The following is a 12,866-nucleotide window of genomic DNA, read 5'->3' as shown; positions in this document are numbered from 1 at the left end:
TTCCTGACTATTTCCAGGGCTTCTTATTTTGACGTCCCAAGCCAAAATATCCTCCCCACTTCCCCCGTCCCTCAGCAGGCCATCCCACAGATACTAACAGCAGCCAAGGACAGAGACAAGATCACATTTGCAAACCAAGACAAATAAAGAAAATCTAGACGAAACTAGCCCCAGGCTTTTTATTGCAACACCACTTTGCACAGAAACCCTTGAGTATAAACACCCATGTTTTTTTCACCTCAATAAGACTTACATTTATCCCTTGAGATTCTGAACCAGGTTTTTATTTTTAAAATTAAATAAATAGTAGGATCTGTTTGAGGAAATAAATATTTAGTCACATGGGGGGCATCATGAATGTATGTGTTGCCGTCCTTAGAATTGTAGGTGATTTGGGAACTTGCTGAAGCATGAAATACAGACCTTTAAAATAGGTAAGGGAAATCAAACTGTTACAAACAACCAGAAATTGCAAGAAGGCATTTGCCTACATTCATAATAATGGGTAGGAAAGGGGACGTGAGAATTCTGGAAGGCTACATGATTCCAGTCACAATAAAAGGCAGAACCTGAAATTTGGTTGGCAATGTGTCACTACTTTACCATAAGCCTTCTTCTCTGCTTGAAGTGATAGTAAAGGTAAAGGTTTTCCATTGACATTTGGTCTAGCTGTGTCCAACTTTGTGGGTTGGTGCTCATCTCCATTTCTAAACCAAAGAGTCAGCATTGCCTGTAGACACCTTCAAGGTCATGCACATTTCCTGATCTCTCCGCACGCAGCACCTAATCTTCAGCCATTATATATATATATTAAATGTGTACTTGTGATTGTAATTGTTTTTATGATGTTGTTGTGTTTTTAATTTGTTTTCATTTTATCTTATTGTGTATGTTTTTACTCTGTATTTTGGGCTTGTCCCTTTGTAAGCCGCCCTGAGTCCCTTCGGGGAGATGGTGGTGAGGTATAAAATAAAGTAGTTGTAGTTGTTGTTGTTGTTGTTGTTGTTGTTGTTACTACTACTACTACTATTACTACTATGTGGCCAGCATGACTGCATGGAGCACCATTGCCTTCCCACAGAAGCAGTACTTATTGATCTACTCACATCTCCATGTTTTCGAACTGCTAGGTTGACAGAAGTTGGGCCTAACAGCGGGAGCTCACCCCGCTCCCCAGATTCGAACTGCCAACCTTTCAGTCAGCAAGTTCAGCAGTTCAGTGGTTTAACCGACTGTGCCACCAGGGGGTCCTTGCTTGAAGAGATGCCCAACCTTAAATACTCTGTTATCAGATGCAGTCTGATCTCCGATGCTAAGCAGGGTCAGTCCTGGTTATTACTTGGATAAGAGAATATCAGTGAATGCCAGGTGTTGTTGACTATATTTCAGAATAAGAAACTGTCAAAACCACCTCAGTATTCCTTGCCAAACAAAACCCTATGAAATTCATGGGGTCCTCATAAGCCAACAGGAGATCTAGAGGAACAATGCATTAAATATGCGGTCTACACATATAATGAACTTATGCAGACATCTGGTGAATTTCTGATGATACATTGTCTCCTTTTTAGCAATCTTTAACTGCCTCTCCTGTAGACTAGTGGGACCATTCCAGGTAGGGAAAAAATGCACATTAAGGAACTGCATAGAAACTCATCCAGTTGTGCCAATGGTCCTAAATACAGCCTTGTGGCAATGTAGTATATTTCCAGATCCCCTGCCTTCACAAGGAAGTCTCTCTCTTGGCAAGAGCCAGACAGACCGCCTTGCTGTCAAAGCAAAGGGACAGGGACACACAAGGCAACTATTATAGCTCTTGGTTAAAACTGCAGCCAAGCAAAAGCCGTTCCTGGCTCTCCCTCCCTCTCTATTCTTGGGGTCTGTGAGTAGCATAAACAGGAAATGCCTGGTCTTACCCCCCCACCCCTTTTCCTTCAGTGTTAAACAAGTCCCTGTGTTGTGTGTGCAGGCAGGGCCCCCCAAGGGAGAGACTGCTGGCTGGCCCCTGACCTCCCTGCATTTCCTGTGGCAGTTTAAAAGGCAGCCAGAGACAGATGCTGTAAGCCCCTTCGCTCCAGCAAGAAACCCAAAAGCATCAATAACAATGCATAAAAATAAGGGGACAGTCTGGGATGGTTGTGTCTGCGATAAGAGACATCCATTATGTTTCATGGCACCAGGATGTTCTGAAATGCTTTACAATGAAGAACATCCCTTCAGATCCCATTTTGAAAGGCAGCTGAATGAGGGGAAAGGCGTTTAGTATACACAGATCCAGAATGGAAGGAGTTGCACAGCTACGTGCAGTGGCTGTCGCCAAGCCTCCCTTTTCTGCTGTTTCTTCCTTCCTTGCCGATAGACAGGGCTGGCTCTTCCATATCGCAGGGTGAGGGAGCCATCAGAGGCAGCAGATTAGAAATGCTATTCACTTCAGCAAAGTGTTAGCTATATATGGGTTGTTGTAGGTTTTTTTCGGACTATATGGCCATGTTCTAGAGGCATTTTCTCCTGACGTTTGGCCTGCATCTATGGCTAGCATCCTCACTACCTCTGAGGATGCTTGCCATAGATGCAGGTGAAACACCAGGAGAAAATGCCTCTAGAATATGGCCATATAGCCTGAAAAACCTACAACAACCCAGTGATTCCGGCCATGAAAGCCTTCGACAATACATTATTAGCTATATCTTATTGTTTTGCTGTCATAGAAGGGGACAGGCACTTATGGGATTTCTGCCACATGTCACTAAATGACCACATTTGGGTACTTTGCAGCTGGGAGTGGGGAAGATGTGCCATTGGTGCTTTGCCTCAGGCAGCAATGTGGATTGGGTTGCCCAACAGACAAAAAAAAAGGGTTGAATGCACTTTGAATGTCCATTGCTCATCCAAACAAGCCCTATATCCCAGGATCTGATCCCAGGATTTCAGCTTTAAACTGGATTATATCAGTCCGCACTGTCAGATAATCTGGGATAAACCAAAAACGTGGGATCAGATTCTGGGATAAAGGACCTGTTTGGAAAGGTCCTATGTTTATCAGTGAATGATAAATAACTGGTTTCCTTCTGTTGCCAACTCTGATCCATTTTCAAGGCACCTTTGGTAAGGAGTAAGGTTTTTGCTTCCTTAGGGGAAAAATGCACATATACACTTTTGTGGTGATACAGGCACAAACCAAAAACATGCCCTCTTACTATCAGGAAGAAGCTGATGCCCAGAAGGGTGTGGATTTGTAAGACCTCAAGGGACAAAAAAACCAACCCAAATTGCCCTCAAAGGAGAGGTCCGCTACCTCCTCCACAAGTCTAGATTCATTGCCTTCTCTCCAATGTACTGTCCAACGCTTTCTCTCCAGTGATCTGCTAAAGGCGAATACTGGTATGTTTTAACCCTTGTCTCCCCATGGGTCCTGTTGCAAGGATGAAACAGAAGAGTGATTTATTATGCAACACAAAAACAGATTCCTGTATTTTAAAAAACCAAAAAGATTCTGCTACTTCTGAAGTCGAGGAGGAATTTAGGAGGGTCTCGCCCTGGAGGAGAGACCCTGCGGATCCACCAAAGAGGGCTCGCTACTTTGGTGAGCAAAAGAAAGGAGAAGCCGCAATTAAAAGATTTCCCTAAATTCCCAAAAGAATCTCACCAAAGCTGAAGGAAGTGCACCGAGTTGATTTTATTGCGATCCTGCTGGAAAGGATGCAAAGCCGAGCAAAGCATACAGTGTACACAAAATAAAGCCTTTTTATACATAAAACAGAGCTGTCAGATTTGAATTTCCCACTCCCCGCCCCTCAGCCGGCTTAGCATTGATTGGCTGGCACTGTACAGCTGGGAGGAGGCTTGGCTGCCTCCTGAGTACCCCGGCCAATCAATGAGCTCCTGCCGCCTCGGCTTCCTAGCTAATCAGGAGAAAGGGAGGTGGGATGAGAGGGAAACAATGAATTCTTGAGTGGATTATGGAGATATGGAGTGTCCAAACAGCCGGCGAGTCCTCAGGGACCTTCTAGCCGGCCAGCCTATTGTCTCTGATGGGTGGCAATCAACGTTGAAGTCTGGCAAGCCTGCCAAAATCCGGATTTTCTTGGTGCCGAGATATGGGAACAATGAGGCAATTTTGGCTGAAGTATCGACTGAGAGAGACTTGAATGAGCAAACACATCAGGACAAAGTGTGGCTTTCTGAAGGCCCTTTGTCCTGGCGAGATAGGATCATCTATGCCAAGTGGGCACCTTCTGAACCCCAGGATCACTGCCCATTGTATTGTCCATGCAAATAGGTCTCTTGATAAGGTTCTTTTCAAACAGGAGATTTCCTTCTTCCCAGGATCACTGAGGGTGGCTTTTTATATTTTTATACATTTTTTATAAAAGGGAATAGAGCAGAAGGGTCAGGCAAAGGTCAGATACATAGAGAGAAATATAGAAATCATAGTGCAGAAAACATACCCACTTATCCCTCCCCCCTCGAATTCCATAGTGAAATTGATAAGAGCCTTGATCATGGTTCAGCATATGTCCATAGTTCATAATATTTATATGAAGGTCCATAGAAGAAAAAATGTCCATAATGGGAAAGAGAGTCCTTGATGTGGGGCAAAAAGGGTTCAAAAAAATCATAAGAAGTTGCTTAGTAAGTCTACTGAGCCAGGATATGGAGCTCTGCATTGCTGCGGCTGGAGCTTGCCCTTTGGTCCGGAGAGAACTACATCTCCCTTCGAGGTCCGGAGTGAGGATGGCAAGTCCACTTCCCGAGGGTCTCATGGGGTAACCACATCAAGTTCCCCAGGTCCTGGGGCTCCAAAAGGACGAAGAAGCAATGGCGGGAGCAGTGCAACAGCAGGAAGCCCAGTTTGACAATCAGCTGTTTATTTAATATATTCTTAAAAACAAAAAGTTTATTCCCAGAGCGCAGGAGTCCGAAATGCAAAAAGTGAGATAGCAGTTAGTGTTAGAATTGGGCTGGGAAAAATATGGCACCAAAATGGAGTCGTTTGGTTAACTCGTGGATACAGGGGCCCGAGGGGGTTCCGTATCAGTGGTTTAAAGAAACACAGATTCGGCCTCCCTGGAATGCCTGGAAGGCATCCCAGGCGGGCCGTCGGCTGCCTGCGGCCCGGAAAAGCATGAGTACATGCAATTGATACCTTTGAGCCAAGAAATGGACACAATGTATCACTATGGAGAGATATACATTACAATTCAATTAGTCTTTATTAGGGGTTTGTTACAATGTTTGGGCTGGGGAGAAAAGCAAAAGGAGAGAGGTCAAGGTTGGAGAGAGTCCTTGGTTGCTGTTGGGGCACATTTCATCAAAGTTGGCCCAACGGGGCATCCAGGAACTGCGAAACTCCCTGCAGCTGGTCAGATCAGCTGGAAAGCAGGGGCTGCAGGCGGGCTCGCCATCACTTCTGTCCAACTACCAACCATGTTGCTAGAGCAAAGCTCTCCAATTTCTGTGTTGTGTGTCCTGTGAACATAAGAAGAAACCTCTGAGTCCATGTATCCTGGGATTAGAGGAAAAGCTTTAAAGGAAATTGTGGATCATATCTAAGAAGACTATTTTAACCAAGACGAATAGAAGTAATTATAGTATAAAAGCCATGCTGGGTTCAGTTCCAAAAGTCCACGCCAATGGGCAGGAAAAATGTAAAAGCCACAAGAAGGCCAAGAAAGAAGGGAATAGTCCAGGCCAAAGTAGAAAGCTTGGCAGAAAGCAGGCAACTGTTGGCCCAACATGGAGCTCAAGTTGCCAGGTTTTAACCCAGGCATTCCTGCTATACTTTTAAGTCCAAATAAGCATGACACCTTCCCTTCTAAGCTGCTAGCACTTTAGAAGGAAATGATAATGTAATGCTAAAATTCTTGGTTGTCAGATAGGGCAAAGAAGGATCTTAGATTTCAGGAAATCTGATTTTATCAAGATGAAGGAAATTTGGGGTAGAATCCTCCATGATTAGAGATGCTAAAGCAAAAAATACATCCTACAAAAGTGGGAGTTAATGAAGAGGGAGTTGCTAAAAACACAATCACAAATGATTCCATGGAAGATGAAAATGAGAAACATCTGAAAAAACCAATGAGGCTCCACAGCAAACTCAATGAGGAAGTGAAAGAAAGACTGAAGAGCATGTATAAAGAATGAAAAGAAGCACAAACCACCAAGGCAGACTACAAATATATAGCCCGAGCCTGCAAGAATGGTATAAAGAAAGTTAAAGCTCAAAATGAATGGAGACTGGCTACAGAAGCAGGAAGAAATAGAAAGGAGGGTTCCAAATATTTTTGAAGAAAACTGTAAAGAGAATGCTTCTTCCTTCCCTTTTTTTGGGTGGGTGGGCTTGATCAAAAAGACTTGGACTCCACTTCTTAGCAAGGATGGTGAAAAGGCAGAGCTGCTACACCCTTATTTAGTTTCAGTATTTTCAGTCTAAAAAGAGACCTTGGCAAGAAATCACCTAATCACATTGGCAAGTCAGGAATCACCTAATTAACCTTGTTGTTGTTCTGTGCCTTCAAGTCATTTCCAATTTGTTGTAACTCAAGGACAAACCTGTAACAGGGATTTCTTAGCATGATTTGTTCAGAGGGGTGTTGCTTTTGTCTTCCTCTTAAGCTGAGAGTGCGTGATTCACCCAAAACTTTCAATAGGTTTTGCAGCTATATGGGGATTTCAACCCTGGTCTCCAGAATTCAAACCACTATACCACACTTGCTGTCAATGGATTAATTAACCTAAATGAGTTCAAATCAGCAGGACCAGAAGAATTGCATCTGAGAATACTGAAGAAACTTGGTGACATATTCTCTGAACCACTTACCAGCCAGGAATTTTTTTAAAAAAATATTGGAAGAATGCTATTAATAGAGCCATAGTTTCCAAGTCAAGAGCGCTAACAGTCCCAATATATTCTGCTCTCATTTGAAGTGCTGTGATCAGTTCTGAGCACTTCATTTTGAGAAAGATAGTTGGAATGGGTCCAGAGAAGCACAATGAGGAGGATAAGACATATGGAGAATAAAACATATGTGGAAAGGTTGAAGGAGCTGGGCATGCTCAACTTGGCAAAAAGAAACCTGAGGGATGACACAATTGCACTCCTGAATTTTTTTTGAGGTTGCCGGCTTGTTCTCCGAGAGTCGCCTCAGAAAGTAGAACATTAGAAGGAATGTCTTGATAGTGAGAGCAGTTCAGCAGTAGAACCAATTGACTAGAGAGGTGATAAAGTCTCCTCATCTGGAGGTCTTCAAAAAGAGGCTGAACAGCTACCTGCTGGGAATGCTCTACCTAGCGATCCTTTATGGGGCTCCTTCCAACTCTATGAGTCTTCTGATCCTTTCTTCCACACTACCCTCTGAGAAGCCCACCCATCATTCTGCATCCAACAGCTAGAACATCCAGCATCTTTTTGAAGATAGCCAAGGAAAGAGACCCAACCAATTATCTAGGTAATTGGTTCCATTGTCAAACTGTTCTTACCATCAAGACATTCCTTCTAATGTTTAACTGAAAGACAGCTCTTGCCATTTACTTACATTTTAAGTTTGTTCTCTGTTGCCCCTGATCCTATCCTCTAGGGCAGCAATGAACAAACCTGAACCTTCTTCTCTGTGGTAACCCTTAAAACATTTAAGAAGTCCAATCATGTTATCCTCAGTTTTATCTTCACCAGAGTGAACATGACCAAATTCCTCAATCTTTCCCCATATATTTTGTTCTCCGTATCCCCTTATTGCGCTTCTCAGAACCTGCTCCAACTTCTCTATAAGCTTCTTAAAATGAGGTGTGCAAAACTGTATGCAGTACTCCCTATAAGGTTACACTAGTGTAGCATACAGTGGGAGTATAACTTCCTTTGACTTGGATATATATAACAGCTATGGCAATGCTATTCTTTAAGAATGAATGCACAATTTCATAGGCAGCACTTCTGCATGTGGCACTACATTTCTATCACCATCCACTGGATATGAGTGTTACATGCTATCCATAAAAACACAACTATATGTGCAGTGTGGCTCATTCTTGTGCCACTAACAGGGTGCCAGCTGAGGATGTGTTCCAGAAAGAATGAGGTGGGACTGGCAAGACAAGCATAAACTGTTTACATGAGAAGCAAACTCTTTTCCTATTCTGGTTGTGATGCAGCTCTTCCGTTCTGGTCCTTTTCTCTTTGGGGTAAGGCTGCAATGTGATAACAGGCGCGCACACTTTGCAAGCAAAAGGTCCCAGTCTGAGACTGCAGAGGCTTGAAACTTGCTGTAATCCTCAGTTACAGCATCAGGAGTGCTTTTAAAACACTATGCAAGAAGAAATTCAGTCCCTACTTGTGAAATATTATTTCCCTGGGTATACACAGGGTGTGTAGTGCTCTGACTATGAGTCTGGAGACCAGGATTTGAATCCCCGCTCATCCATAAAACCACTGAATTTATTTATTTATTTCCCATACTTGTACCCCACTTTTTTCATCCCAGAGGGGGCTCAAGGCGGCTTCACAAATTTGATGCCCTTTGGTAACTCCATCAGCTTCAGAGGAAGGCAATGGCAAATCTCTTCTGAACAAATATTGGCAGGAAAACATTGCCTGTAACAGAATCACCTTAGGATCGCCATAGATTGGAAACGACCTGAAGCACATAACAAATAAATATAAGCTACTGAGAGCTCTTGGACTGGCTCCAGTACCTCAACAAATAACTGGTTCGGATATTGCACTCAGGTCCTGGAAAACCTCGAAAAGTAGTGGTTGTGGGGCAGTAACTTCTTCTCAAGCTAGGCAAAAAGAGTTAGATTGGGTCTGGGTATATCCCAATAGCAAATTGTCCAGGAATGTGACTTCTTTCTCTTCCTGGAGAATTATAGCAAGGGCAAGCCACAGTGTGCACTGCTTGATTACCTCCCTTCCATCCCCAGCCATTAAACAGCCATGGTAGTACCCCATGAAACTTGGACAACTGTCAGGGATAGGCAGGAACAGAACTGTACACACCAAATATTACATTCTGCATCCCTGTTGGAGGATTTTATCCAGTAGCAGAAAGATCCACGCAGCAAATGAGCTAGAGACCTCAGCAATGCTGTTTATTGTTCTATTCAATAATATAAAATCTCCAGGCTGGAATACAGCCATTGTGAGTGGAATAAAACAATACAGGGTATATGCTTTGTTGAACAGAGAATAGGAAATCAGAAAGAGAAACTTAAAAATGGGATGTGGGCAAACTTGCACCAGTCCCAAAGAAGACCCAGTAAGGGATGAATTGAGTGATTGGTCACAATGATTAGTGAATTAGGAAATAACAGCCTCAGTCCCTGGCTTCATCACTCAAAAGAAGCAGGTAGCAGGGTCAGCGTTTGTGAATCTCTAAGAATCATTCAATCAGCAGGATTCTGAAAGTTGTGGTCTGAATGTGAGTCCCACCAGAGACTTTACAAAGTTGTTGCCAGTTGTTGCCAGTCAAAGAAGACAAGACCAGGCCACCAGGAGAAAAAGCTTGATCTGAAATAAAATTCAGTTTTCCTTGGGCAAGTCACACATTCTCAGCCTCAGAAGAAGGCCATGGCAAACCTCTTCTGAACAGATCTTGCCAAGAAAACTCTGTGATGAAGTCACTTTAAGGTTGCCTTAGGTCGGAAATAATTTGAAGGCACACAACAAGAACACAGAAAATGGGGTTTACTATCTGTCCCAGAAAGTGAACATAATGGAGGATGAGTGAGTAGCTCTCTCTCATAATTGTTGATTTAATACCTCCTTCTACTTAATACGAAGTTTTATCAGAAGCAGCAACTGATGTAAGCATAACAATGTGGTCAAAAAAAATCTAGCTTAACAGTTTGTAAATACATCCAGTGACTGGCTGACACATAGGTCAGTCTGACCTGTGAAAAGCACACTCAGTGTTAAATATAAAGGCTTCACAGTAAATGAGTTGATAAATAATAACCTTCTCATCTGTAGTACTAACTTCACTGTGGGCCTCTGAGCTTATTTTGGGAGTGGGAGTAGCATGTTAAGCTATTGCAGCAAAAACATTAAAAAGCCTGCAGCACCACAAAAGAAGACATAATACCATTATTTTGAAAGGGTTTTCATGGAGTACAGCACATTTCCTTCCTTAAATGATTTCAAGAAAATAAAAATGAGTCTTTCTGTATCCATTGAGAATACAGTAGATTGTGAGAATATCCACACTACACAATGGTAGCAATTTGATAGCTCACAGCTTTCCATTGCCCAATAGAATCTAGGGACTTGCAGTTCAGTCAGTGAGGTGTACTTAGAAATTGCTGCTGGAGAGCTCTAGAACTATAGTTCAGGGAAGTAGACTAGAGCTTTCCAGCAGTTAATTCCGGGGGTCATTGACACTATAGAATTATCACAGTTTGACACCACTTTAAACTGCATGGCTCAATACTATGAAGTTGTGGGAGTTGTAGTTTTAGGAGATTTTTATTCCTGTCTGCCAAATCATGTGGATGCTTCACTAGGCAGAAAAAAATGAAATACAAAAAAACAGAATGGCAGATGCCTGGCTCAACAGCAGTACGTGTGAAAAACATCTTGAAGTCTTCATTGATAACAAGTTAAACATAAGCCAACAATGTCATACGGCAGCTTGAAAAGCCAATGGGATTTTGGCCTGCATAAACAGGAGTATAGTACCTAGATCCAGGGAAATCATGCTACCCCCTCTATTCTGCTTGGTCAGACCACACCTGGAATACTGGGTCCAGTTCCAGGCATCGCAATTGAAAAGAAATGTTGATAAGCTGGAATGTGTCCAGGGAAGAGTGACTAAAATGATCAAGGGTCTGGAGAACAAGTCCTATGAGGAGTGGCTTAAAGAGCTGGGCATGTTTAGCCTGAAGAAGAGAAGGCTGAGAGGAGACATGATGGCCATGTATAAATATGTGAAGGAAAGTCATAGAAAGGAGGGAACAGGCTTGTTTTCTGCTGCCCTGGAGACTAGGACGCGGGACAATGGCTTCAAACTACAAGAAAGAAGATTCAACCTGGACATTAAGAACTTTCTGTGAGAGCTGTTCAGCAGTGGAACTCTCTTCCCCAGGGTGTGGTGGAGGCTCCTTCTTTGGAGGCTTTTAAACAGAGGCTGGATGGCCATCTGTCAGGGGTGCTTTTAATGCAATTTTCCTGCTTCTTGACAGGGGGTTGGACTTGATGGCCAATGCGGTCTCTTCCAACTCTATGATTCTATGATTCTAAACTACAACTCTCAGGATTCCATAGGAACATATTCATGAACTGATGTATATATGGAAATTAAAGTGGTGCAGAGTACCTTAATTCTACAGAGCAGATCCACCATAAGTATCTTAACAAACCACAAATCCTAGATTTCAATGAGATAGAGCCAAATTAGTTGAAGTGGAATCAAACTGCTATAATTTGTGTAATGTGAAGACATCACAAGTATGTTGGAGAAGATAAAATATGAAAACCATAGCCTACCAGTATGTTGATTCATGTGAATAAATTCAAAAACGCCCATTGCCCAGTACAAAGGCTAAACTTGAGAGCAAGTGAGAGGGCAAGCAAGGAGTTTTTTCAAATGACGGGACTGGTTTAAAAGTGTCCAAAGCTGCTAGAGCAGAGACTGGCCTGCCAATGGCACAAGACAGAGGCCATAGTTGCCCAATAACAAGCGTATTGCTTGTTGGCGTCATCTCAGCAACACAAGGGCTCCTGTGAATTCAGACCTCATGACACTGCTTGTGTGTCACATGCCCTCCATCTCAGCCGACCAGTGTAGGATGGATACGAAATGCCACAGGGTGCCTTGAAAGAAGCCCCCTCACATTCTTGGGCTCTGCTGCGTCCCCTCGGCCAGGAATGCAGTCAGCAAGCTGCGTGTGGGAAAGTGGAGTCGGCAGAGACCTTGAACGTGTCAGCTCCCGGTTGAGTAAACAAGGCGCTCTCTGGCAGGAATCCAGCCTTATGCACTGGAGACCTTGAGAGGAGGCTTAGAAAGAGGTCCCTTTGGTGCAAAGTCTAACAACCCTCTCTCTTCCCCCACCACCCACATGCCCTTTGCGGTCAACGGCCAGCCAGTTATCCTTTCAAAAGCATAAAAACTTTGGGCGGCAAAAATCTATCTGCTCTGTCTGACCAGTCAATGACCGCTTGGGGAGATTCTAGTTGTGGCCAGTTATTTTTTAACGCCTCCTAAAAAGGGAATCTTTTTTTCCATTTTAGGAGACCAACAAACTGGAGCTATGGGTTAAATACCAGAAAATGAGAACCTCTCATACCCAGGAGCAAAACTGGCTGCAAATGCGATGGATTACTCCTCTGCCAAAAAACCCTCCCAAGATTAGGAAAAATCAGCTATGAAGCTAGATCACTAATATGCCAAAATAGTGCTCCAAAGGGTGTAGAGGGGAAATTTCTAGAAGGCCCATGTTTCTCTGGGAACAGTTAAGGAAACCATGAATATGGGTTTCATGGTTATGAGAATCTTACCATATAGTCTGATTTTCTCCCAGCTTGGAGCCCAAAGAGTGTTACAATAATGTAAAGTAAGCATTTGGATAAACTCTTAATTTTCAAAAGGTAAAGTAACAATTAATCAATGATTCTATTAAAATAATGTTTCAAGTGGTCCCTAGAAAAATTCAAAAATGATTTTGTTTATTTATCCAATACTTACCTGACCTGATTGTTTCATGTCACATGTGCTTATTGTTAGTTTTGGATAAAATGTTTGCTGCAACAGGTCTTTCAGGTGGTGCAGGAACTTAGTCCTATTCCTTCCGTATTATTTCTGCCTCTGGCACTAAATGTTCTGTTAAAGAAGGAATACTCAGGAACATATTCATGAACATATTGTTAATTTTAGGGA

The 12,866-nt window shown here is 42.9% G+C and overlaps 1 long non-coding RNA gene across 1 annotated transcript; it reads right to left on the bottom strand.

Annotated features, from left to right (window-relative positions):
- Positions 1-5,194: 5,194 nt before the first annotated feature.
- On the bottom strand, positions 5,195-11,873 carry LOC132777366 (uncharacterized). The gene is made up of 2 exons (XR_009631668.2): positions 11,477-11,873; positions 5,195-5,469 (listed from the first exon to the last, which is right to left on the bottom strand). It is a non-coding gene; the product is annotated as an uncharacterized lncRNA (long non-coding RNA).
- Positions 11,874-12,866: the final 993 nt, after the last annotated feature.

Source organism: Anolis sagrei, chromosome 5, assembly GCF_037176765.1.
Source record: "Anolis sagrei isolate rAnoSag1 chromosome 5, rAnoSag1.mat, whole genome shotgun sequence".
Taxonomy (NCBI): Eukaryota; Metazoa; Chordata; class Lepidosauria; order Squamata; family Dactyloidae; genus Anolis; species Anolis sagrei.
The sequence above is the reverse complement of the archived record's forward strand: the minus strand, read 5'-3'. Positions and strand labels throughout refer to the sequence as shown.